The sequence below is a fragment of the Cyanistes caeruleus genome, chromosome 15 (genome assembly GCF_971803275.1).
Source record: "Cyanistes caeruleus chromosome 15, bCyaCae1.hap1.1, whole genome shotgun sequence".
NCBI classification, from domain to species: domain Eukaryota; kingdom Metazoa; phylum Chordata; class Aves; order Passeriformes; family Paridae; genus Cyanistes; species Cyanistes caeruleus.
The window spans coordinates 15,177,859-15,205,735 of record NC_141715.1 but is presented as its reverse complement, the minus strand read 5'-3'; the positions used below and the strand labels follow the sequence as shown (position 1 = coordinate 15,205,735).

Here is a 27,877-nt window from a genome sequence, read left to right as displayed (position 1 = left end):
CAACAAGGGATCACAGAAAGTGAGACCCAGGCCAGAGAGGAGAATCCTGCTGGTGTCCTGCCATCCTGCTGCTGCTCCTCATCAGACTGGTTCCCAAACCCATCCCATGACTCCTTGGCAGAGCACTGCAAGTGCTTTTTCCTCAGCATGCTTTGGTTCTCTGGGGTTTTGCAAGAATTTTCCTTACACAGGGCTTCTGACATCTCTCCTTACAAAGGCCCCCCAGCCAGCCAAAGTGGAGGAAAGAGACTCTGTGGTTGCAGGTTTCAGGAGAAACTCGTCAATGTGAGCCTGCAGAATGCCCAATTTCACCCATGAGATGCACAGAGTGAGGTACCTGAGTTTTGAACTGATCCCCCAAACAGCTCCTCCTCAGCCCCATCAAAAAACAAGAGCCATTTTAAAGGTCTTTGAGCTAAATGCAAGCAAATATGAGCTACCAGAGGGATCGATGTAGAAATGTTTCTCTTGCAGAGGGTTTTACACAACGCAGGGATGGACAGGGATGTGTCCCCCTGAGGTGACCCCAGGCTGGGGGAGCATGTCAGGTCACCACAGATGGTGTGTCCCCTACAGACAGCTGCCTGAGCTCCCAGGCCAGACTTGCAGAGAGTTGATGGAGACAGAAAGACAGGACAGCACTGCCTGTGTGCTGCCAGAGGTGATGGGTGCCTCAGGGTCCAGGTGTGCCACCTGCTTTCCAGTGGCTGGAAAGAGCCCATGGAGCAGCCTGGCAGCAGATGTCTGTGTCCAGTGCCTGCAGAGCAATCTGCTTATACCCACTCCTGCCTTTGCAGGCCTTCAGCTTCATTCTCCACTAGCCTGACAAGAGAAAGGCTGACCTAGATTTCCTGGGTCCCCAGCACATCAGCTTCCTGTAGCCCAGAATCCCACCTGCAGGAGCTGAGCCCTCCCAAGGAAGGGCAAAACAAGCCCCTGGGACAGTCCTTAGTTTCACACATGTGGGCCAAGTCTCCTCTAGGCTGTTCATCTGCCATTCCAAATTAAGAGGGAAAAACTGGAAATGTCTTTCCTACCAAATCCAGTAGAGAAAATCAGTCCCAGGCACTTGGTGTTCCCATGCACTGACAGCAGGGCCAAGCCAAAGCAGCTTCTTCCAGGATTTTACTTGCAAAACTACCAACACTCTCCTGAGCATAACCACACTGTGATCTCAAAAAGTACAGAAAACCTAACATGATTTTGACTTTCTCAAAGTGAAGGTGTAATACAGACATGTGGGACATGCCACACCAAGCCACTGCTCAAATCTTTGGAGGAATCTTTCCAGCAAAGCTTTGCTGGCCTTTTTCTTAATATGAGATGAATAATGTAGGGGTTTTGAGTGAAATTTTTTTAAAACAGCCAAAAGACTTTGAGCTGAAATTCTCCACCTCCCTGCTATCCATCCAAAAACTCCGGTAGGAACCACCCAAGCTGAATTCCAGTCCAGTAGCTCCAGCTTGGCACAGCTGCATGCAACCAGAAAACAGGAAACTAAAAGCAGTTAGGATATAGTCTGAGTAAGAAATGTTGGCAAACCGTAGTAAGTGTGATGTCCCAGCCATCCCTCCTAACTTTAAGTAACTTACATTATTTATATTAAAAGAAAGAAAAAAAAAATCAAAAAAAACCCACCATTTTTTATTACAGATAAACTACTACAGTTGTTAAGCATTATACTACTGTTTCACCCTCTGTGAAGTCTCACTGGAATGTTTGTGGTCTGGAAGGAGAGCTGAGGAATCAATAGTTAAAGCCTTAGTCATGTTCCTCCTTGGCCCGTGTTCCTGCTGGAGAAGAAGCACCACCATTGGCAGGATATGTGCACAGACTGTTGCTGAGCTGGGGAACCCATCAGCTTCCAGTGTGACAAAACTGGGAGCTGAGCACAGCCAGGAGGAGAAATCCGGGCCTCTTGCAGCCTCCTGACCCGTGAGGTTTGTGTGTCTCCACTGGATCCCTGCTCCATGGCACACACCTGCCTGGGCCTGCTGTGTGCACACAAAGTCTGCAGACAAGCTGAGGGTGTAGCAACCCACAAGAAACTCCCAACAAGCCACCAACTGCTTGATTTTTGCTTGCAGCGACAGTCACTTGAAGCACACACAGGCTATGAGTGGCTGAGGCTTCCCAGAATCTCCAGAGGAACCAGAGGATTGGTTTGTGACAGTCTGTGGCTCTGATCGCAGCTCTTCATGTTCTGGAGTCATGCAGACAGCTCCTGCCACACTCCCAGTTCATCCCACGCCAGCTGCAGGGGGTGTCTCCCACCCTACAGCTCACCCATGACCTGCTGCCTCCCCACCTGTGTGGGGAAGGTGGAAGAGCAAAGGAGGAGCAGACAGGCTGTGATGCCACAGCTTGGAAAACCTGGAAGACAAACAGTGGTGGAACAGCTGGCTGCAAGTGTCCACATCTGCCTCCAGCAGACAGCTGAAAGGTCACCAGCCCTGGACAAAGCCCAAACCCAGAGTCTCAACACCATTTTCTGTTTGCTCTGGAAAGCACAAAAGTGCAGCTCAGCCTCTGAAGCTGCCACAGCTTCAATCAAGCTGTGGGGAGAGGACACACTGCAGCACTGGGCCAAGAGATGGGGGGAGTTCAGAGGTCCCTCTGGGGCTTCTCTGAGTGTCCCAAAACTGCACAGCCTGGCTGCCTCAGACTGCAATCTGGCATTCCCCAAGTCCCTCCTCATTTCCTTCTGTTTCTGCTTTGCAAAGTGCACTCTGAAGCAGGTAAGGTCTGAAAAGTGGTATGTGGGTTCCCATTAGTGGGTTTTGATAAATTTTGCCCTTTTTACAGGCTCAGAGGCACCCTCTCAAAGTGACTGCTCCTCCCTAGGTCCTGGGAATAGGGTGGGCACCCCTAAATGTCCAGTGTTCCCAGTCTCCTGCAAACTTAACCAGGGTTAGCACACAAAAATGGGTCTGGCAAGAAAAGGGCACACATCCCAGCCAGGACTGGTCACAACAACACAAAATGGGGCCCTGCTGAGTTGTAGACAGTTGTTAAGCAGAAGCTCCATGATTTGGAGCAGACCAGCTCTGTAGGGCCCCTGTAGGTAGATGAACATGGATTCATGCTGGAAGGATCCTGTTATTGCTGTAGGAGAGGCTAAGGGAAGCCAAGGCATCCATGACCCACGGCTAACCACGGCCTTTCCATCTCCTTCCCAGAGCTGGGGCTTGGGAGAGATGGGACAGAGGCTGAAGGGAGTCAGGAGCCCATCCCTGTGGCCATCTCACAGTGCCCTGCTTTGCAGGCCAGACTCAGCCAACAGCTATCACCTTCATTTATCAGAATCCCAGCAGCACCAGCTCATCACTGCGAGTTTCCAGTGCCACAGGATTGCAATTCAGGACAGCCACTCACTCCCTGCTCCAGCCCCACTCTGCCCCACGTCCTGCACAGCCCCTGGACCAGGAGGAGACAGGGCAGGGCTGGCTGGGAGGGAAGGAGAGCAGAAATGCCCCATCACCTGCTTTGGGATGATGCTGGATTTGCAGCGGGGCCAGCGAAGCCAGGCTGGCATCCACTGCAGGGAAGCACTGGTCCTGAAGAGGCCGGGCAGAGATGCAGCAAAGTTTGCCCTGATTTTGTGAGGGGTTGGAAACCACACAGCAGCTCTTTCAGGGACTGGCTCTGGAAGTGTCCCAGCTTTTGTTGAAGCTGAATGGCTGGTGGGAAATGATTTATTTTTAATTTTCTTCCCTGCGTTAGGAACTGGAAAGGCTCCCACTTCAGTTTTGTGTAACCACTTGGCTGCTGGGACACAGGAAGGCTTGGAGAAGAATCCTGCTGCTTAGTCAAGCATGAGCTTTTCCTCAAGTTCACGCTGAGCTAGGCTGCTTCCTGCAGCAGCCTTGCTTTTTCTTGCTGCTCTGCATCCCATTCCCTCCAGCTTAGTGAAGACAGAATCATGGAATGGTTTGGGTTGGAAGAGTTGTTGGACTTCTTGGGCTAAAGGCCTACAGTGATATCCTTGGCTGTGATGGGCCATGTGCTCCGAGTTCCTGTCCCCTGTGGGCAGGAATGGAATGTGCCCAGCAGCCATTTGGTGTCCAGGCTGTAGATCCCATCCAGCTGGTGTCCAGGCTGTAGATCCCATCCAGCTGGTGTCTGGGCTGTAGATCCCATCCAGCTGGTGTCCGGGCTGTAGATCCCATCCAGCTGGTGTCTGGGCTGTAGATCCCATCCAGCTGGTGTCCAGGCTGTAGATCCCATCCACAGCATGGCTGCAGGACAGGGATGGATGTGCTTTTATGACCTGACTTACCAGTTAATTGATAAAAGGCAGGTGTCACACAGTAGCCTCCACATGGTCACAGTCAGGGCTCTTTGAGGAGACAATCCTGTATTGACATGGAGAGATCACAGCCATGATTCTTCTTTTTGAAGCACATTTCTTCCTTCTTATGTCTCTGCTTTGACCTCTGCCTTTTCAACATGGCTGGAAATAAAAACCTTCTACCATTCTCTTTGTGAAAATCCGCATTTATTTCTCCCATGGGCTTGTTTTTCATATGATTTTGAAGACCTCAATCATATCTTTCTCAGCCTCTCCTCTCCAGATTGTAGACCCTGCCTTCTTAGCCTGTTCTCAGATGACAGCTTCTCCACCCCCTTGAGTATTTTGGCTACCTTCTTCTGGATTTTCTCAAATTCTTTTCTTCTATCGCTGTGTGACAGCCTGAACACAGGGAAAGCAGCATTGCACAGTGAACTCAAGATGTGGGCACACCAAAGATTTATGCAGCACCAAACTGCTCTGTACATCACCCCCTGCTCTGGACCGGGGTCCCTCCCTGGTGACACCAAGCTCTAAGGCACCTGCAGCATTTCTGCTGCAGACCAGGCTGTGAGGGGCAGGGCTGGGCTGAGCCCTCAGCCACACATTAAAAACAGAAATAAACCACACTAAACCAGAGTTACACTTTGCAGAGCCCCTGGAGTACTGATGGTCATTGCTCATGGACAATATGCTGTCCCCGTGGTTTCCATCCATCTCTGCCAGTGCAGACTGCAGGTCCTGCATCCTTCCCTTCCAACGTGGAAAAGAGGCCGTGGATAAAACATATCCCACAGACTAAAATAAACCAGCTACATACTAAAAAAAGAGCCTTTGGGTAATCAGAAATCACTGTGCATGGAATATACTTTTTTTTGAAACCAAATCCTACAGCTCCTTATTTTGAATTTTTATTAGAGTCCCCAGAGCAATTAGGACACATTGAGATCCAAATGATTCCTGCTAAACTTCATCCTGGGGAAACAACAGCAGTTTTTTGCTTATAGAAAACAATAAAGCTGAGCCTTAAAATCCTTAACAGCTTTCCTGTTTGCACTCTTTTGCAGCTATTAAAACAGGGAAAAATAAAAGAATATATTTAGTATTTTTTGCACGTTCCTTTCCTTGTACTGACACCTTGGCCAGGCAGCAGTTTGTGCACCGAGCCTTCCTGCAGCCCTGGGTGTGCACCATGCAAACCTGGCTGCTCCCTTCACAGGGGAAACAGAATCAACATCTCCAGCTTGTGAAAAGGGGTGAAAACCTGTGTCCAGCTCTGGGCTTCTCAAGACAGGAGGGAGCTGGGGCTCCTGGAGTGGGGCCAGCGGAGCTGAGGAAGGGCCTGGAGCATCTCCATGCCCAGGAAAGGCTGAGGGAGCTGGGGCTGCTCAGCCTGGAGAGGAGCCCCAGCTGAGAGGGACCCTCAGCCCTGGGTGTTCCTGTGGGATCTCTGGGTGTCCCTGTTTGTCCCTGGCTGTCTCTGGGTGTCCCTGTCTGTCCCTGACTGTCCCTGTCCATCCCTGTCCATCACTGGCTGTCCCTGGGTGCAGGAGGGGCAGAGCAGGCCCAGGCTCTGCTCCAGGCCCAGCAATGGCAGCAGAGCCACGGGCAGGGACATAACCCAGCAATTCCCTCTGCAGAGGAAGCAGAACTTCTGCCCTGGGCAGTGCCCAGCCCTGAGCAGAGATCAGAGAGGCTGTGGAGTGTCCTCACTAGGGATATCCAGAGCTGTGTGGACAAGCTCCTGTGCTCTGGGATGGCCCTGCTGGAGCAGGAAGGTTGGACCAGATGAGCCACTGTGGGCCCTTCCAACCTCCCCTGGCCCGTGGTTCAGTGCTTCGGTGCCTGCACCCTCACTTTACATCTTGGTGATGTGGCAGGAGTCACTTAGGCCTCCACAAAAAATGGGCCCAAGCACAGGGACAATGAACTGATGGGTCTCCCAGGAGAGGTGTGAGCTTGAGGCAGAAGGTGCAGGATGTGGGTGAACGTGGACCTGAATGTCCCTGTGTTCCAGACAGCATGTCAGGTCTCAAATCTTCCTGGAATAGGCTCCTTTCAAACCCCTCCAGTGCCTCTCAGCTGGACTGTGGGAGGACAGAGATCCTGCTGCAGTCAGTGGAGTCTGTGTGATCCTTACATCCTCCCTCCTGCAGAAGCAAACCCTGACCTCCTCTGGAGATCTTGCAGGGCTCCCTGTAGATTACTCCTGCAGAAACCCACTGCAATTCACAGGAATTCTCCTGGGCTCAGAGGGAACCAGGAGCCTCCAGAGAGGGAACAGCAAAGGAGGGCAAATTTTTACTTTAGCCTGGGGGAAGGAGGAGAAGGGATGCTGTTCCTGCCTCTCCCACACAATGCTCCCCACCACCTGGGCCTGGCCAAGGTGGTTGTTTGCTGCAGGAGCCCAAGGCCATGAGCCCATGGATCTCAATCCTGCAGCTGTAAAGGGATCACAGGGACACCAGAGGATCCCAGCCAGCTCTTTCTTGGCATGAGAGAAAAGATGGAAATAGGGGGCAGAAGCCTTTTGTGCCCTGGCACCCCACCTTCAGGAAGCTCCCAGAGCTCAGAGAAAAGCTTGAGAGAAGGATGACTGCTCTGGGTAACAGGTGAGTCCCAGTGCTCCAGCCTTGCCTTAGTGCAGGACAAACAGCTTGTGATCAGTCTGTGTTGGTTTGAGTCCAACTCAAGACAAGAGTTTTCGGGGGTTTTAGGCTCCATCCTCACCTGAGCCTATCTGCTCTGGTGCTCACCTTCTCTGGAGGGGGAGTTTATAGTCTACAGGGTTGGGGTTTTTTTTAATATAAAACCAGGCTGTTTATGGGGCTTTTCCATTCAGTTCTGTGCAGCATTGTAATTGAATTCATTAAAACCCAGCTTTCCCCACAGCCAGGGTTACCTTCCATAAAAATCCACAAGAGTTGCAACTGCTTCTCATAACCCATAAATGGAAACAGCTTCTTCCCCTCTTTTTCCCCTCCCTTCGCCTGATCCTCCTTCCCCACATTCTCCCAGTACCCAAAATAATAAAACAGGGCTGGCAGCTGACTCAGACCCCAGAAAAGGAAATTCCTGCCATGCTGTCTGTCTACACTAAACCCATGCAACGCCTCGCTGCAAGATTTCAGGAGGCAGCAGGCGAGCCCATCCTGCTTGTCCCCTGGGAGAAACATCCAGAGGGATGGAGACCAGTGCTGCAGAATGAAATGGAGTTTTGGAAGGGAGACAAACTCCCTTCACCCTACAACACATCCATAAACCTCAGAGATGAGGACCAGTGGTGCATCAGACTTTTCCAGAGATCCTCTGACCACAGGAACTGGTAGACAATGTGTGCAGACAGATGGTCTCCAGCCCAAGGGATGTGGGGACCAGCAGCACTGGGAGTCCAGATGCCCAGAATGGGCAGAGATGGCTTTGGGCTCCCTGGGAGCTCAGTGTGACCCAGAGAGCAGGGAGCAAGGTCTTCTTGAGCACCTCCCAAACCTGTCAGGAGAGGAGGATGACAGCAGACAGACTTTAGTGTGTGCTGACATCAGAGAAAGCTGGTTTGGAGCCATCCAACAAAACTCCAGCAACCTGCAACACCAGACAGCTCCTCACTCGTCAGTGAGAGTGTGAAATCTCCCATTCTCTCCACACAGCGCTCCTTCATCCACAGGGAACCAACAGGAACAACCTGCTAGCATTGGTGTGAACAACACAGCCGCTCTGGAAGCTGGAGGATGAAGGAGGGGATCCTCCTTTGAGAAAGAGAACAGCAAGCATTGTGGATGTCATTATACACATCTACAGACATCTCAAAAGGTCTGCATTTCCACCCTGAACTATCTCCAGGTAAAAAGGAATAACTTCAGTCTCTGTGAGGAGGGTGACCAGGCTCCTTTGGCAGAGAGGAATGGTCCTTGTTTTGCTCAGCAGAGACTCAGCCCTGCTCTCCAAAGGGCTCTCCCTGCCCATCAGCTAAGCAGGATTTCTGCTTGCCAAAAGAGCTCTGTGCACATCATAATGGTCCCCACATCCTCGAGATGAACACCTGCTTCAAGACTCTGGGATGCTCCTGAGTGCCACCAGGTCAGCCTTGCAATTCCTCCAAACCAGGAGCATTGGCTCAAGGCAGACATGGATAGTAGCAGAGACCTTAACTGCTGAAGGTGTTTGAGTCCAGAAAAGGCTGCTGGAGAATCCAGACAGGACTAATTGCTCTGACTGATTTCAGCAAGCAAAGCACAACATGGCATCAACTAGTGTCCACTTTGGACCTAAGGCAAGGCATCCATCTGTGAGGGGAACAGCTGGGGAACTGTCACACCAGTGGGGACTTTCTATTTTCATCTCACTGAAGGAAAGGAAGAACAGCTTCCCTCGCCCAAATCAGACTGAGATGCACTTATTTGGCTTGAAAACACAGACTCAGCCAAGATTTGCTGACAGCCAACGGGGCTGAAACTTCCCTGCCTGAAATTAGAGGGTGTTAGGGCACGAAACGTGGCAATTCCACTAAAGTCAGCAGCTCCACTTGGGCATAAAGCTGTCTGCCCAGAGGACCCGCAAGGAACAGCCTGAGAGCATGAGATCTAATATGAAGGGACTTTAATACGTCACCAGGACCAAATCAAGACATTTGAGAGGCAAAGTGGAGAGAGGAGGGCACTACAGAGCAACAGACAGGACAATGCTGTAGGAAAATCACCCCCTCTCAGACTAGGATGTGAACATCAGCCCTTTTCCAAGTGAATCCTATAAGCCCATCTCAGCAGGCCATTTTTAATGTGGTTTAGCCCAAAATTTCCGCTTTTCCTTTCAAAACTGCAGAAAACATTCCTACAAAAGAAGTGTGGGCTAAGTAAATCTTTCAAAGGCAAACAGATGATCACTGACCTTCTGAAAACTGCCTGTCAGCTGCAGAAAACCAAGGAGGCACCAACAGTTCACCATTTTCCATGCTGGAGGAGGCCCACTCGTTCTGTTCTCTGGAAAGGGTGTCTCTTTTGCAGGTTGCATGACCAGGTTGCAGGACATGCACTGTCCCTTTTCTCCAGCGTCTTTCACTCAAGGAAAAATGGTCTGGGGCACAGCTACATTTTTGGTGGGTCCATCACACCTGTGTAGTGATGTGCTGTCTGCTCAGTCTCCCAGGCTGCAGCCAGCAGGGTGTAGAAATGGCAGAAAATATAATTGCATATTTATTCTCAGAACTTACAGACCAGGATGGAATCACTGAAGGAAAAGCAGGATTTTGCTGATCCATTAGGATGTGTTGAGTTATCATTATCTTTAACATGGCACAGGAGATGCTGCTCAGAACTTGGATATACCAGAACTTGCTTGAATACATGGAAAAGCACTTTGAGTGAGACTCAGCTCACCCAAATGTAGACATCTCCAGCTGAGCTCAGCCCCCAGGGTTCAGAGTCAGCAGAAAGGCTGTGTCTGATCTGCATCAGAAGTTTTTGTTAAAGCAGAAGAATTCTCTCTGCTGCTCTCTGCCCCCAGCCCAGGACAGCAGCCCCAGCTCTGATGCTTCTGCTGCAAACACCCACGTGAGAAACATGGGGCTCCTGCCCAGCCCTGCCAAACACATTTGGGCTGCAAACACTTCCACATGAACATCTTCATGTGACATGGCCAGATCTGGCCTCCCTAAAGAATGCCCCTGAGCAGCCTGAAATGTTGAAGCTGACTTGTTTTGAAAACAGAGCAAGTTGCCCAGAAAGTGCAAGTGAAACCCTGCTGGAGCCATTTTGCAGTTCCTGTGCAGGGGCTGGATCTGCCCTTAATGGATGTGCTGGATAACCACGGTGAGAGGAGCAGGATTTCCCTGAGGAAACTCCAACAGGCACACTCCTACACTGATGTAAAGGTGCTTTACAGGGACAAGGATGCTCCTTCTCCTCAGGGGAATTACAGAAAGAGCAAAAAGCACATCAGGATGATGTAATTGCACCAGGACAGTGTTTAAATCACACCTGCTCTGGGACCAAAAGGCTCTCCCGACCTCCAAGATGCCATGCACTAAATTTTGTGGCAAGGGTAGAGCAGAGCTGCTGCACCAGCCTGCAACAGGGTCATTCTGCCCCTTAGCAGACTTTTTGTTGTTCCCAGGGCTTTACTCCTGCTCCTTAGACATCATTACGTTTGGGCATCAGACAATGACTTTGGGAAATGATGAATTATGTGCTGGACTGAGGCTGTACTGAAGCACAGAGAGGCCAGAGGGGCCTGCCAGAAATAAGTGTGCTGTAAAGATTGCAGAGGCTGAGGAGCTGAGCGCTGCTCAGCCTGGTTCAGCCGGTGACCCAATGACACAGTGGCACACCAGGAGTGGCAGCCGGGTTTGCTGCGGGGGACACAGCCTGAGACAAGTGTGCAAACCTCAGTTGTGTGCCTGACACTGGGGATCTCTGCTTGTTACCATGTGCAGAATTGAAGGGACAGTGTCCCCAGGGTCCCCGAGGACCCAAGGTGCACTCCTTGCAGTTTGCCGTTATCTGGAGGGCAGTGGATTTCTGCTCTTCTGCTTTCAGAAAATATCCAGCTCATAAAGCACAGGCTTTTGCTACAGGACAATTCCCTACATCTACCAGGAGCTGCTGGAATTTTGTGGCCTCTTTTCTGCTCCCTTGCTCTGATGGTAATAGTAGTAACACATCTGCATTTTAGGTGTTGCTATCAAGCTGTGATCCCGCTGTGATGCTGCACATCCACACCTCCTGCCTTTCACCTGGGCTTGTTACACTGCTCCTGGTCTCCAGGCAGCTCTGGATCAACATTCCCACCAGGCACTTTGGAATCACCTCCTCTTGGACTTATCCCACACAGCAGGGACACACAGGAAATCCTGAAGCCACCTCTGCACACTGAACTCTCCCCATTCTTGCATGCAAAAATGAAAAGATTCTGGAGGAAGCCCATAGGGGCAAAAGAGGTAGGTCCAAAAGTCTGGGATAAAAATCTCTTGCTCTTTCCAGACAGTCTTATGGTTTGGGATGAGGGATAATGTCCTCCTGGTGTCCTGTGGCTCCTGCAGAGGCAGGTCCCAGCACCAAACACCCTTTCACCGTGCTCAGGTGCTCTGCTTTAAGGATCACCCACAGGAGAAGCACCTTCCCAGGCAGGGAAGGCACAGGATGGGCTGCAGTGCCACACCTGTCCCACCAGCCCCTAGGAACCAAAGGAAACTGCCTCAAATGCTGCAGGAAATTAATTCTCTCAACTTCTGTGAGGAAAAACAATGCCGTGATTATCTGCTGCCTCAGTTTCCACACCCATGCATGGAGAAAGCTGCCTCCTGGGTTCTGGGGAAGAGGGAGGGCTTTCACGTTGAGAGAATACCAAGAGATCAGGATAAACTGCCTTGAAAGGACACACGGTGCCCTTTCCTGGAAAGGCAGGTTAACACTCCCAGCTGCAGGCAGGCAGCTCCTCTTAACAAGCTCAGGACTCTGGTGAGGAGTGGCTTGAACAGCTGCCCTTGCCTGGTGCTGCTAACTTAGGAGGCAAAACCTAAATACTCATTAAAGCAGCACTTGGCAGAAACCCCATCCTCAATTACAAAAATCAATTCATTTTTTTTATGACTCTGAAGCCTTTGGGGCCTTATAATCTAATTAAATAAAGCTTTCTCACTTTCCTCTTGCCTGCTCCCCTAGCTTCTGTTGTACCAGTAAAGACAAATATATATTTTTAATTTAGCAGAATCCCCGTGTGTCATGTATCACCTTCTGGCCAGAAACCCCTTCTGTTCCCCCCGTGCCTGTGTCCTGCTTGGGCAGGCTGCATCCACAGCCTGCTTGCTTTTGTTCCTAGGAAGTGCCAAAGCTCCAGGGTCCCAGTTCACCTCCATCCACTCCCACAGCCTGGTACCAGTGCCTGTCTGAGGAGCAAATGTGCAGAATCTGGGAAGGAGCAGAGCCCCTCACAAGGTGAGCTCAGTGTTGGGAGAGGTGCCTCGTGTCACACCGAGGGCAGGGCTCATCCAAGGCTGCCAGCTCTGTTTTCCATGGAATACTCAGAGTTGGAAGGGACTCACAAGGATCATTTAGCTCAGCTCCTGGCCCTGCACAGGACAGCTCAGCAATCCCACCCTGTGCCTGAGAGTGCTGTCCAAACTCTCCTTGAACTGCCAGGACATGCAGGGAGGAGATGCTGCTTTAGGACATGCAACGGGGAGAGGCTCTGGGTGAACTGGAGAAGGTGCCACAAGATCCCCAAATGGTTTGGTTGGAAAGGACCTTAAAGATCATCTCATTCCAAACCCCTGCCATGGGCAGGGTCACCTTCTGCTAGACCAGGACCATCCTCTCCTCCTGTGCCCACCACCAGCCAACAGCAAGAGGCCATGCACAGAGTGGGCAGAGACCCCTGTGAGTGTCCTGCAGGGGAGGAGGATGCAGTCAGCAGGTCCTGCTCTGTTTATGGTAGCACCTGGATGTTTCCCTGAGCTGGCCTCAGACCACCCAGTTCTGGATCAGGTGCTGGAGGAAGGCTGGAAGGTACCACAGGGAACTCCCTCTCCACCTTTATGAGGCTTTTGCCCAGAACTGTGTGAAATTTTTTGGAAAAAAATTGTTCACTTGCTGAAAATTACAATTATAAGTCAACTAAACCTTACCTAGAGTTGTGATGCACTTGTGCTGAAATCACTGAAGAGCTGGATTTAAAAAAAAAAATAAATAATTTGCAAGAACTGAGCTTTATGTCTTGACTTTGGAGCATGTAAGTAATCACAGAAAACAAAAAAAAATTGCAACCCTTCTGTTCAGTTTGGTATCACAGCATTTCCCTACTATCTTAAATTTTTAAAAATATTTAAAAGAAAAAGATATTTGGGTCAAATTTGTTTTCCCATATCAAGAAAATAATACAGAGACAACTGTACACGGGGGAGGAGAAGGCAGAGAGGAGGCTGAGCTCACATCATCTTTCCTGGGCTTTTCAGTGCGCTTGGTGAACCGTGAGGGTTTCAGTCACTGGGGTCTGATGTCAGTTTTCCTGCTTGATGCTGCTCAGGAGAGCCCAGAGGCACATGCTCTAACCCCCAGGAAGGGGACATCACTGGGATTTGCTCTCCAAGGTTTTGTGTTATGAGGGGGAATTGAGTTCTCCATCCCAGAGCCACAGAAAGGCCACAGAGACAGGAGGAGCTCAGCTGCATCGCCTGGAGGGGAGACAAGGATGGACAGTGACCACACAAGACACCAAATCCAGCTGTGAACCCCCAGCCCAGGAAACACTTCATCCAGAAGGTCCCAGAGCAGCCCTGAGCCCAGCATGGTCCCTGCCACAGTCACAACACATGGAGAGCTCCCAGAGACACTGGGGGCCTCTGCAGAGTGGAGGTGTCAGAGCTGGAGAGCAGGAGACACAAAACCAGTGCACAAAGACTCTGTCAGACTGGGGCTTTGGGAGATTATCCCTGGAACCACGTCCCATGCTGTAGAGTAAGACAGAAAATCCTGGGATGAATCCTGGGCTCACCCTGCTTGGGAGGAGGCGTTGCCCCTTCCCTGGCCCTGATGTGTCTCACAGCATCCACCAATGCCAGGGCATCCCACCAGCACCACCTCTGCTGGGAGCCATCCAGGATGGCTCAGAGAAGAAGAGGACATAGCAGAAGATGAGGCAAGGCTGGTGGCACCACAGAGGTGACACCTTGAGCAGCTCCTGTGGCACCCCTCAGAGTGGTGCTGAGAGGATCCCTTCAGGTGTGGTCTCCTCTTTTGGGACCCAGTGTGAGCCCCACTCCTGGCCAGGACCTGGGGATGTGGGGACAGTTCCTTCAAACAACCTGAGAGCAGACAGCCTGTGCCACCTGCCAGCCCTGCCTCTGCCACAGCCACAGCCACAGCCAGGCCCTTCAAAACCACAGAGCTGAGAAAGCATGAGGGGAGTATGTGGGGTGATGAGAAGGAGGCAGATGAAGGAGTGGAGTGACAAATCATTGTCACTGTACCAGGCTGAGCCCCAGAACCCAGAAGAAGCATGGAGAGCACAAGAAGGGGCTTGGGCTCAGCTGCAGAATCTCTGCTGAGGCTGCCTGCAGCTCCTTACTCTCTCTCACCCTGCCTGCTGCAAGTGAGGGAGCACTGGGCCTGATGCAGTGATGGGAAGAATTTGCTCCAAAGGAATCACCAGTCCCCACCTGGGAGCTGAGCAGAGCTAGGTGCTGCCCAGGTCAGGACAGCTGGGCTATGGACTGCAGGGAAAGACCTCCCTGAGCATCTCAGCCTCTCCTGGAGCTCCTGTAAGAACACAAAGGGACAGCAGTGAGGACAAAGGGAGAGGTGGTTACTGTCCAGCTTGGACAGTGCCTCTCCCCCATAGCCCAGCCTGCCAGTCAGCTCTCCTGGGTCACAGGAGACAGGGAGGGAGCCAGAACTGACCCTGTTCCTCTCACACTGTAACCCCCACCGGGAAGTACCACGAGACTCCTGTGCAGAATCTCCCCCTGTAGCACTCCTATGGCTCCGTCCAGCCACTGAGAGCCTGGATGCACTGGGCCTCCCGTGGATCCTGTCCCAGCACATCCCTGGGAATGGCATTTCCCTGCCAAAAGGGCGAGGAGGATGTTTTCACCTCCAGCAAATCTGTCCAAGGGGTGTGTCCACAGCAGAGACTGTAAGGTAGCAGAGCAAGCAGCATCCACAAGAGATGTGGCCACTTCCACCAGATCACCCACTCCAGGGACTGCTCACACTCAACCTCCAAGGAAGCTTTTCCCTCAGCAGGAATTGCTGTGCCCAGAGCCAGCACTTTGCTGGCAGTAGCCACAGCTCCCTCCCAGCCCAGGGAACATCCTTCTGGCAACTCCACCAACCTGTGCGAGTCAGCAGGGCCACACACACATGCCTGTGTGTGACCTGAGCAGGGAATTCCATTTCCCTCTGGCAACAAGAACCACGACCCACGGACACCACATGGGGCAACTTCAGATTTCTAAGGGGACTTTTAGCTTCAGTCACTTTGCCATGGTGGCCTGCCATGGCCAGCACCGTGTGCCTCAGGACAGGCACAGAACACACAAAGCCATGGCATGGAAGCTTGTGGCACTGCTGGATGGAGGGAACGCCATTGGTGGGAAAACCCATGGAGGAAGAAGACAAAAAGGTGTTGGGTGATGGGATGGAGAGAAGAGAAGTGATGTACTGTGGGTTGAAGTCCAGAAGAGCAATTCAGGGTATTCCAGCAGGGACTTGAGGGGTGAGCAGCACCAGTGGGGAGAGCAGAAAGCCAAGACACCTGAGTGCTTCATGTGAAGAGCCACGTGATGGGCCACGCAAGGAGGACACCCTGAGGTCAGAAAAGCAAGTCCTCATCTTGGACACCTCAGAAACTGGTCTGAAACTTGGCACCCTCTGGGGAGCTCTCATGAGTGGCCTCAGCAAACACATCCTCACCCACACCTCATCCAACACAGACACATCCAGCTGGGCTCCGTGAGCTGGAGTTACAGCTCCCCGTCACCACCTCCCCAGTGCAAGCAGGACACTGAACAGGCCTGGTGGTCACACAGAGCTCCTTCCTGGCAGAGCTCCTGTGTCCCCTGCCCTACACTGCCATTGTCACCTTGGCAAAGTCACTTAACCACACCAAGCCTCAGTTTCCCCAGAGAATAATTCAGCCACGTCCTAGGGTGGGCTGAAGAGTGATAAGGTGCTGAGACAGCAGGGAACTCAATGTTCATGCAGAACCACTTGGCTTCCAGCCTCACACACCCAAAGGGATCTCCAGGAGAAACTACCCACTTCACTTGTGCCTAACTTTTAGGGGGAGAAGAGGCACAGGATGAGAACCATCCATTTTGTGGATCAGCCATCTCTCCGACTTCCCCTCTGGACTCAGCCGCCCACTTTCAGACTTTATCCATTGTTTGCTTGGACTTGTACGGGAGAAATCACATTAAGGAAAATCCTAGTTGAATCACAGACTTTGGAACAGTTGCAATGGACAATTTGACAAGGACATGGGGTTTTAACATATTTTTAATGCAAAAATATCTAATGATAATATGTTCCACTCCTGGCTAAAAACATTATCTACTGGCATGGGGGGAATTTAAGCCATAATGCCAGCTACTATAATGCAGGCCTGGAACTCCATGCAAATATTATCCTGATCCAAGAGCTACAAAGCTCTGTTTATCCTAGTAATTAATTCTGTCTTATGTTTAGTGATACAATTAGAGAAACACTGCCATTCTGATGGGCTGGCTTCCACCAGTGCCTTTTACTATATTTACATGCCCACAATAGGCTTGGTCTCACAGAAAAGGGTGAAATTGCATTTATGGAGACAATGCCACATGCATTCCCAAAGCATTTCAGAGATGTAAAGTTAGGCTCCAAATTGCACGTTTATTGTGTGAGCACACAATGAGCTTAGATTAAATATTGACTAAAGCCAGCCTAACACCCAAAATAATGAAGATGAGCACAATAGTGTGATTTACTCCCAGCCGCTAGAGAAATACACATCTGTAACATATAACATGCCCTTCCCACAGATATACTCTTTGTATTCTAGCTAGCCTTAGGCAGGAAAATTTCATTCTCATAAATTATGGATTTTCTTTCCCAACTGCCAACACATCCACATTACCAGTTGCAAAGCAAACAAATATAATAATAAAAAATAATAAAATAAAAAGCCATTCCCCTGACACGGTGACAAGCAGGTGACCGGCTCCTTGAATCCTCAAAGTTGAGGCAGCAAAATGGAAGATAAACATGGCTAAAATCAGAGCATCCTTTCCCTTTTGTCCCCCAAGGTGTGGGAGCCAGCAGGGAGGTGTGGACATGGCAGGTATCCTTTTAGAAAGTACTCCCAGCCCTGGCTGGCTTCAGGAAACTATCTGTCCTTCTCACGCCTTCCTCCTTGCCAGACTTGTGGAAGAAATTCAGGGAGACGCAGCCGTTAATAGAACAATTATGGTAATAACCCAGCGCTGAGTGGGGGTAACACACACCCTTCCCAGCAGCTCGACCTCTAAATCCTCTAATACAGCACTGCTTCATTCAAGATTAAAAGAAATTGTAACCCAGCAGAGACAAAAAGACCCAGGAGGCAAGGCAGGATCTCACTCGGCAGCGAAGCCCCACTCCAGTCCAGATGCAGTCATATCACTTCAGCTTCTCCGTACCATCTCCATGACAACCATGTAATTTGGATGCAATAACCACTGCCGAATTGATCTTTAAATGTAGCTTTGCTATAAAACATAATACTGAACGTGTCAGGCACAGGATAAAGAGAAGTAACCCCTCAACCACCGAGCACTGTGATTTAAGAGCCCCCCTCCTTTAAATTTCAGCTTCGATAATTGCGCGTGTGAGTGGATTTTAAAGGCAGGAGCAGCAAACACGGATTGTGTGTGTGTGTGTGTGTGTGTGTGTGTACGGCACGCTTTGGGGTAGCACTGAGAACCAGACACCACACTGGGAGCTGGAAAAATGTGTCAATGTACATCCAGAGAATGGGCATCTTCCCACACACACACACACACACACACACACACATATACACACGTACCGGGGAGCCTCAGTCTCCAGCAACTGAAGCATACAGATGATGCATCAAATAATCCTAATAAGAATCAAAGCCAGTATAACTAAGCAAAATGGGAGGGGGGATCGATGTACAGTATGACAATGAGAGGCGGGGAGCTCGCATTGGCACTTACCCGAGCAATGAGCTGTTTATTTTTTGGTCCCTTCACAAATGCAGCTCCCTTTTCTCTTCAACAATCCATGCAAAATAATCTGCAGTCCCACCGATGGAGGAGTGGCCCCGTCCCTCCCCCTCCACCACCTTCCTAGACCTCCCTGTTATTGGCTTCCTTCTCCCTTCTCTGCTGCTCTCCCTCGCTCGCTGGCGATGGTTACACCTCCCAGCCTTCCCCCAAGGTGTCAAGAGACTGCTGGGGATCCAGCAGGCAGGGTGGGAGGGACGGGAGAGGGGGAGGAGGCAGGAGGCATGGTGAATGGACCAGGGAAAGGATGGAATCAAGCTCTGGCTGCCGAAGCCCCCGGCAGAGCCCCTGGAAGGAGCAGACAGTGAGTTGCTGCCAGGGATGTCCCCGGAGGGCTGGGGCTTGTCCCCCCACGGGCACCTGCAGAGCGCTGAGGGATTGCTCTGCTTCCTGCCAGCAAATCGTCACCCTGCGAACTGACACTGGCTTGAAGTTTGGGGTTGAAATCCTGCCAAATGCTCTCAGTGTCTTTAACAACTGATGCGCTTCCAAATGCAGGCGTGCAGCACTGAAAATGCCTCAAGGACCCACCTTGGTGCAGACCCCAGCACTGCAGGTTGGGCTGCTCCGTGCCTCTGGACACTCCCACCTGCTGCAGCTCCATCCCATCCCATCCCATCCCATCCCATCCCATCCCATCCCATCCCATCCCATCCCATCCCAGGCTCCATCACTGATGCCCATGTGCTGCCAAGCCGGCTCCAGAGCCTCCCCCAGCACCGTGGGCTGGACCTGGTGCCTGCTCACCACCACTGGCACATCTCCATCCTGACAGCTCCTGCTTGCAAAGGCAATGGATTCGTTCCTAATCCAGGAACCTGGCTCACCATGAGGGCTGGGGGTGTAGGGTGGGGTGGAGAGGCACAGGGACACAAGGCTTTTCCTGCTTTAGAGCCCTTTTTCTGCTTTAGGGCCCTTTTACCAGACTAACAGAGCAGTGGTTTAGGGCTAACACTGTCCCTTGGCTTTTTGGTGGCTGTAATACCATGGGGGTTTCTGTGGGTGCACAGCTGAGGGGTGGTGGGTGCTCCCTGGGTCAAGTTGCCCCGTTGTCAGTGGTCCCTTAGCCTGGGCTAGCTGGGACAGTGGCCAGCTACAAGGAGCCTTCACCCAGAGCTGGCACACCTCTGTGCAGCATCACCTGTGTCTTGGTGACACACAGGACCCAGGACGTGCTCCCTGACTGCTGCACAGGAATCTGGGCTCACAGAACCACAGAAGGGTTGGAAGGCTCCTGACAGACCAGCCCAGGCCATGGGCAGGGCCACCTTCCCCCAGACCAGGTTGCTCCAAGCCCCATCGAGCCCCTGGGTGAGGAAGAAGGGTTTGGTGTCCGCCCAGATGCATGTTCCTGATTCCAAGGATCAAACCTCTCCCTAGACCTCTGTCTCCTGGAAAACTTCCTCCAGGGGACACACATCACTGAATGAGCAGCCAAATCCCTCACATCCCAAATTAAAAACACCATTACAACATACAGCCATGCATCCCAACACTGCAGCACAGCCACCAGGTGCAATAATGTCCTGGAGCAGCTCAGCAGAACACAGCCAGAGATGCCTCCAGCAGGGATACCCCCAGCACAGCACACGGACAGGGTTGTTTGCCAGGGATAGTATCGGTAATGAACCATGTAATGAGCCACCCTGCAGCTATACTCAGGACTTTTCCAACAAATGGGAGCGTGAATGAAGGTTACTGTGCTGGAGAGACACAAAAATGGATCTTGTGGCCACAGTCAAGAAGCTGGGCAAATCCAGGTGTGGGGCTTTTAACCTCCTACAGGGTCCCTTCATCAAAGAGGTTTGATTAACATCATCATAAAAGTGTGTCCTGCTGCTCTTTCTGATCAACTCTACTGTATCTGTAATCAAACAATTATCAGGTTAGGGTGCTTTAACAAAAAAAAAAAATTAAAAATTTAAATATAAAAGCACAATCAATATTTATCAGTCTGTTGTGCTGTTCAGTTCTGAAGGCAAGGAACAAAATCCAATTTCTGCGCAGCCAGTCCTAGGAAATGACATTTTGCAGCATGAGAAAACGAGGTTCTAGTTTCTAAGAATACATTCACTAGTGGGTTCCAAATAACTGTGTTATCAATCATTCTGCATATCAACAGCTGGATTCAGGGAGAAACCTTCTCTCCTCCCCTTGGCAGGGTAGTGAGCCTGTCCCAGGCATTGATTGGGCATTCCTAACAGCAGCAGTGCACAGAGATTTCTCCTGCTACATCTCTGTCAGGTGCCTCCAATATGTCATAATATTTTCTTCCAATTAAGAAAACTCCTAAACCACAGCAGCTCTGTGCGTGCTGCTGAACTGTCTGGGTTTTCTGCCACCTGTGACACGAGTTCTCTGAGGAAGAGGGAGCATCCTGAGGCAAGGACACCTTCCCTCCACACCAGCATCAGGGGAGCTGCCCCTCAAGCCCCACACAAGTCAAGGCAGCCCTCTGTGAGCCTGCCAGGCAGCAGGGAACTGCGAACACCTGCACCATCCAGACCATGGGAACGCTCCAGCTAGGCTCACGGCACGGGGGGACACCTGGAAAAATGATAGGAGCACATGGGTGAGAGGGTTCATGTTCCTGTGGCCCCATGGGATCCACCAAACCCGAGCTCCAAGGCTGGCAGCTCCGCAGACTCTGCTCCCCCTTTGCTCAGAGTGGAGAGGACAGGACCACTTACCCTGCAGCCCCACAGGGTTTATTGACTTCCCTCACCATTTAAATAGTGCCTTGACTGCAGCTTAATGCCCTTGCTTGAAGTGCTGAATCCCCCTTGCAAAGAGTTTTCCAGCTCTTGATGCTTGGTGTGGCACACAAGGACACTCCTGGGTGCTGCTCAGCCTTCTCAGTTTTTATTATGAAACCATCATTAATGTTCTTTTGTACCCAGGAATGAGCATGTGTCCATGTCCAGCTGTTTTTCTCAGGAAATCCCTTGGATTTCCCAGCTGAGGGTCACTAACTTTCAGCACAAGCCACTTTGATGGAAGCCATAATTAGGAGAAATCTGAGTGAGGGCCTTGTTGCACACAGGTATGGGCAGGGGGATGTGGAGGGGGATAACAGCCCCTCTGAAGAACAAGGGCTGGGCCTTGAGAGCCTTTGTCTGCATTTCTCTCACACTTAAGATAGGTTTTTTGTCCTGGCTGATGTCTGTCCTTGGAGGTAAGGTGTGGTCAGAAAGCCCACACCTGGAATTTCAGCACCCAGCTGGGCTGTCACAGGTGTAGGCAGAGAGCTACACCAAACACCTCAGGCTGAGGCTCCTTAACTCACAGGTGAAACAACTCCAATCCCAGGACCTGTCTGGGGTCTCCCTACAACCATTGCAACTCTTCCTACACAGAAAAGCCCAGTGACTTCAAGAATGTTTTCCTGGGAGTTTTTCTTTCCCCCAGGCTGTGACCAGTTTTCCTTGTAACCTCCTCCTGGACACACATTCAGGTGAAACCTCCATAGGGGTCTGGTTTCCTACACCACAGTTCATCCTCTGAGCTCCTCAGTAACTTTCTGGCTGCTGGGCCAGGAGACAGAGTTGAGTACCAGCCTGGCCAGCACAGCCACCAGAGCCCTCTGGAAGTCCCAAGAGGACACTGTGCACTCATCTCCTGTGCAGGGATTGCTCACCTCTCACTCACACTAAAGAAATCTCCATGTGCCACTGAGGTTTTTTGATTCCCTGCCCAGTGTAGGCACTTCTGCCTGGGAAATCCCAGCCTGGAATATGGGAGTCATCATTCCTGGCATTTCAGGTTTTGGCAGAAGGTAAGATTGGTGGTTCTGGATGAGCACTCTGCTCACTCTCCATCTTCCTTCACAGGAACTTTCAAATGAGTCACTGTCCTCCAAAACACCATCTTTCCTCTGCCCACGGGGGTTTCTGAGTGTATGAATTTGCACTTTTCTTCCTGAGAGCCCACTGCTGACACAAAATCAGCTCCCCAAGCAGACCTGACCACTCACAGCATCTGACTTGTCCTAATTTCAGTAACATTTAGTTTATGAAAACTGCATCTTCAGCAACTGATGTGAGTGAGCGGGTTCTTGGAGGTCCCACAGGGAGTCTGGTGTTCCTCTGACAAAAAAGGGGTCTGCAGCATCTCTTCCATCTTTTATTAAACCCCAGTGCTGGGAGATCCCCCTCTCTGCCATCCATCATCTCACCTAAACAAATGCCATCTCATTTTGTTGGATTAACTTCATAGAATTGTAGGATGGCCTGGGTTGGAAAGGACCTTAAAGCCCATCCAGTTCCAACCCCCTGCCATGGGCAGCAACAGCTTCCACTATCCCAGGTACCCCCAAGTGTCCAACCTGGCCTTGGACACTTCCAGGGATGGGGCAGCTTCTCTGGGTACACCCTTCCCCAACACCCAGCTACTGTGTACTACATTCAGTGTAGTTTTTCTAGACCTAGACATGTACAAACATTTCAATTTACCTGTTGCCATTTAATGTGCTGCCTGCTTACTGCTGGAGCAAGCATCTCTCCATCCCCTCAGTAGGATATGGACCCATCAGGCTGCTTTTCTCCAGAGAATCAAATCTTGGGCTGGACACTTTTTTTTTTTTCCAGTATCAGAGCAGAGTCTTTACCAGCTTCATCTAAAACCAACATGCAGCATTTATTTTCTTCCTGGCATGCATGCATATAAACACACACATGCACACTCCCTAATAGTCCTTAATGCCACCAAACATCATTTTCATTGACTGCTCTTCCAGATTAGCCTCTGCATTATGTAACAGTTAATTCATTGCTTTTGTTACCAAATCCCTTTTTTTCCTGTTTGGGTTTTTATTACTGTTATTATTTCTGATTTTCTCTTCCTTCACAATGATAGATTCTTAGCTAAGAATATCTTCAATAACTGCAGAACTGTGTGCATGCTGTGGAGGAGACAGCATCTATCAAAGTTTTCTTAAGCAACCCTTATTTAGAACACACATTATTTTTTCTTGTTTTCTCCTCCAATCGCTTCTTGTTTGTAATTGTTCCCAACTTAGGAAAATTGACCACTTTCAAGTGCCTTGCATAGATATTATCAATTTAGGATCCCATTCTGCTCAGAACAAATGCAATTAGGGCATTTAAGCAACCATTAATTCTGAGTTCAGTAATCAATTCACCCCTATCTGTCCAGCTGAGGCCTGATCCAGAATCACACCAAATTCCCTGCAATACTTTTGGTAACAGAACATTATCATCTGTCATTTTTAGAAACTGTGGGGCTGTGCATTGGCAGCAGCACGAGTCCTTCAGCATCCATCCCTGAGGCTGAAAAGCTGTTCTGGGAACATGGATTTTCTTTCACTTTGTTATGAAGCTGTTTAGGGAAGCTATTTGTCCATCCCCCTGGTTGGATCGGGCAGTCTGCAGGGATCCATCTGTGCTGGGGCTGATCTGCTCCATCCTGAGTGGAAGAGCAGCCCTTGGTGGAATTTTGGGACGTGTTCTGCCTCCAGCTCCGGGGTCCCAGCACAGGAAGGACGTGGAGCTGTTGGAGCAAGTCCAGAGGAGGCACCAAGATGATCAAAGGGATGGAGCACCTCTGCTACGAGGAGAGGGTTGGGTTTGTTCAACCTGGAGAAGGTTTTGGGACGACCCCATGGTGGCCTTCCAGCCCCTGAAGCTTCCCCAAGAGAGCTGGAGAGGGATTTCAGAGGGTCTGAACACTAACTTTGCTGGCTGTTTGCAGTTCTGGAGCACTGATGCGAAGGGGCAGAGAGCAAAGGAAGGAAAATTTGCTGTTACCTGAGGCAATCCAAGACAGAGAAAGTGAGGAGAAAGGGAAGAGAGGCCTTGGCTCTGGATCTTCCAGGACTGCTCAGCCTGTAGGATTAGGGACAGTGACCAAGGGCAGCAGAAAACTCAGGCCAAGGTAAACCACACTGTCCTGCTGGGGGGCACTGGCTCTGCCTGGAGGTGTTGGTCCATCTACCCTCACCTTCAAGGCTCACTGTCAGTCTGAGTCCAAGCTAGAGGCCAGGCCCTCTGGCTCTGATTTTTGAAAGACTTGGGATAGGAAAAGGGGGATTAGAAACAAATTTTGAAGTTATAAACCTGATTTTGATTATATTCATAGAAACATGGGATAGTTTGGGTTGGTATCTTAAAGGGATCTTAAAGCTTTTCTTGTTCCACTCCCTGCCATGGGCAGGGACACCTTCCACTATCCCAGGTGGCTCAGAGCCCTGTCCAACCTGGCCTTGGACACTTCCAGGGATGGAGTGGCAACAACTTGTCTATTGTCTGTAAAACAAACAAAAAAAACGTTGATAAACAGACATTTTCAGACAATGGAAAAGGGAATTCAAATGATCTGAAGTTTCATTTAAGCTCAGCAGTCAGGTTCTGGCTGGGAGAAAAGTGGGACAGAAACAGAGAGGTCCTGGGGCTCTCACACCTAGCAGGGGGACAATTCACAGTGATGAGGTTTTACAGGAGCAGAATCCCAGCACCTTCTCTGCTCTGAGTGTTCCTGAGCTGCCAGAATGGGTTCAATAAGAGGGACATGTTGATGGAGAGATGACACAGATGCCAATGAGTCACCATTAGCTCTCTGTGCCCTTAGGACTATTGCAGCATTTAGTCTTGTGGAAATGACCACTGGAACTGGGACAGGAGCACCAAGGGCAAGGCTGAAGCTGTTACAGACACCCAACAGCACTAATGGCACTGCAAGGGGAAAAGAGCAAATTATTCAATGGTTGGGCTGAGAGAACAAACCAAAACTATTTCAGATAAAGCAATTAGTTATAGCCCAGTGTTTCACCTCTTTTGAGAGGGGGGTCAGGGTGAGAGAGTGATCTTCTGTAAGTAGGGAGATGAAAAGCAGTTTGACAATTTAGGAAAAAATCAATTTCAGCAAACTATCACAAGACCATTCACAATGAAAAACTACAGCTGCAACGTCAATGACATGACTTTTTTTTATCCTGTGTGGAACTCCAGCAAGAACCTGTGAACTTGTTAAGCCAACAAAATATGTTCCATTTGCAAAAATAAACTTTTTTAATTTTCTTTTTTTTCGTTCATTTCACTTCCAGATATTTTTCTTTTGTTCTAGCTGAGCTGAATTTCTCTGAGGCACCAGGAAGGGAGAGTGTGATACTTGGGAACTGGGAAGGAAGCTGGGGTAGGTCTGGAAAGGCTGCATGCATATATCTGCTGTTGCCATCACTGATGGCATCAAGGGCACAGCCAAAACCAAGCTTCCTTTCTCCATCCTTCCAGCCATTTATAGCTAATCTGGCCAGGGCTCAAGCTTTTCCAGCCTCTGGATCACGGGATATGTTCCCAAGGAGCGGGTGCCCCTGGGGCTGCTCCTCACCGTGCAGCAAGAGGATGGCACCGTGTTTCCACAGCAGGGTTTATCCCTCCCCAGCCACAGGCCAGGAGGGACAGAGATGCAGTTAAGTAGTTCCCCATCCTGCGCTACTTTTTAGCTCAATTTCCATTTCCTAAACCACTGCTGACGTCTGTCTAAATAATCATTATCTCCACAACCACGCTGAGTTTTAGCTGTGCTGAGCATCTCACAGCAGATTTGGAGCTTTGGAAAGGATGCTGAGCTTAAGAAGCTGCTGCTCTGTGTGTCTGTCCCATCTCACCGGCTGTTTTTCCCAGTGCACACACAAACACACACCCTACGTGCGTGTGTGCTCTCTTTCATGTGAGCTGCCTAAGTGAATGCTTGCTGTCACATCCTCCAAGCCACGGCACATTTTTAATCAGTCAGATAATTCAATCATTCATTTCAGACCTGCTCTGCACAGCTGTCATTTGCAAGCATCAAAGCTTCTCTGTCAAAAAAACCAGGCAGGCTGGGGGTTCATTCATTGGTTTCAAAGTGCTGAGAGGGGTGCAAAGGAAAAGAACTAACAGGATGGATTAAATGAACTTATTAGAAATACTTCTGAAGGCACCACCCAGCCATCCTCAGCAGACAACAACAGCGTGGCACAGGGGCAACTCAGGCATCTGCAGGATTTGTAAGGTATTTGCAAAATCTCACTCTGAAGTTGCAGAGTGGGGAGAATGGAGGCGGGGGGTGTCACATGAAGCCTCCTGCCTGAGATGCTCAAAGCCACCGAATGGGATTTGGATGTCTGATTCTCATTAAAATTAATGGAAATTGGGTGCCCAGACCTACAGGCAGCTTTCAAAAGCTGCGTCTCCATTTATAATTAATGTTCCCAACAGAGTGACTAAATATTTATACAATAGTTCACATTATATGCAAAGTGGCAAAGGTGCCTCTTGCAAGATCAGGGACCCAGAGAAGGAGAATTCGATGGGGTGTCAGGCTTAATCTGCCTTGTCTCTTGTTTAAAGCTCTTCCACTTGCAAATCTCCAGCAGTTCCCATTGGATGAGCACCTGGGTGGTAGCTCAGCAACGATGATGTTCTCAGGGTACGATGCAGCAAATTAAAATGGCAGATTAACAGCTTTCCTGGGCTCTTTTTCTCTCCCTCCCCACAGCTCTGACTTCCTTCATCAACTCACTTCAACTCTGCACATCCCAATTTCCAGTATGAAAACTGCTCAGTGTTGATGTAGGAGTGCAGTGGAGCTCAGGCCATGAGCGCTGCCCTGGTCAGAGGTGCTGTAGGTGGGAGATGCCAAGGAAAAGTGACACTGATCTGCCTGCAGGCATTAGCAGAGCCAAGGCTGGCTCTGCTCCACTGCATTTGCTCTGGAGGAATGGAGTAATTCAGAGTACCCAGCTGGGGGTTGGACCCTGAGGGTGTTTGGGGGATTTGTGATCTGGGGTAAAAGCTTGGCACTCCTGCAGGAGAAGTCCTGTCCTGGTTTGTCTGTCCCTGGAGGAAACCCTTCTTCAGCTGGATCATCTCTAAACTCTGCCCTAGCTGATCCAGTGAGAGGGTGTCCATGGAAGCTTGGGCTTCATGTACCCAGCAGGCTCACGTCCCCACTCAGAAGGGGTCCTGGGCAAGACAAAAGCTTAGGGTGGGCTTGATGATCACAGTGTTTTACAGTGCCTTCATCGAGGAGATTCAACTCCTCCAACCTTTGAAAATCAGCCTTTTAACTTTACCCTTCTTTGTCTTACCTAAAAGCACCAGATGGAGAAGCTCTGACTCTGGGAATATGGAGACCTCTCCAGCCTGCTCCCCTGTTTGGCATCTCCAAACAGGCCCTGACAAATGTACTGAGAGCTCACATCTGTAGGTCTCCAGCTTCTAGGGTGTGAGCTGTAGCTCCATCTTCACTGCAAGGACACAAAGCTCAGCCCAAGGACAGGACATGTGCTCTGTGTCTGTGGACAAACACCCTCTGTCACAAGGGGTGTGCTCCCACCCTTTAGCTTCTGGGCAGGCTGGCTCTCCTCTACTACACTGGGAATCATCAGTAGCTCATGTTGCCTTTCCACGTGACCTTGGGTGCCCTACACAGCTCTTTCTCGGGTTCTCCTGACCATGTTTCACAGCACAGCATGGGCTATGTTTGGTGTTGAGGCTGGCTTAGCACAGCTACACAAAGCTGTGTCATGGAATCACAGAATATGCTGAATCAAAAGGGACCCACAGGGATCATCAGTCCAACTCCTGGCCCTGCACAGACACCCCAAGAATCCCACCCTGTGCCTGAGAGCATTGTCCAAACACTCCTGGAGTTCTGGCAGCCCTGGGGCTGTGACAATTCCCTGGGGAGCCTGGGCAGTGCCCAGCACCCTCTGGGGGAAGAACCTTCCCCAGAGATCCAACCTGACCCTACCCTGACACAGCTCCAGCCATTCCCTTGTGTCCCGTCACCATCACCGGTGCTGTCCCTGTGCTTCCCCCCATAGGAAACTG

At 50.5% G+C, this 27,877-nt stretch overlaps 1 protein-coding gene and 1 long non-coding RNA gene across 2 annotated transcripts in view; one reads left to right on the top strand and one right to left on the bottom strand.

The window, feature by feature from the left end:
- Window positions 1-21,170, bottom strand: part of PSD2 (pleckstrin and Sec7 domain containing 2) — a 55,944-nt gene extending 34,774 nt beyond the window's left edge. Inside the window, exons 1-2 of the mRNA XM_086852308.1 lie at window positions 20,735-21,170; window positions 17,976-20,591 (exon numbers count right to left, since the gene is read on the bottom strand). The gene's annotated coding sequence lies outside the window, so the exon portion shown is untranslated. The remainder of the gene's footprint in view (window positions 1-17,975; window positions 20,592-20,734) is intronic.
- On the top strand, window positions 4-12,987 carry LOC147650400 (uncharacterized). Its single transcript, XR_015276836.1, has 2 exons — window positions 4-11,222; window positions 12,104-12,987. It is a non-coding gene; the product is annotated as an uncharacterized LOC147650400 (long non-coding RNA).
- Window positions 21,171-27,877: the final 6,707 nt, after the last annotated feature.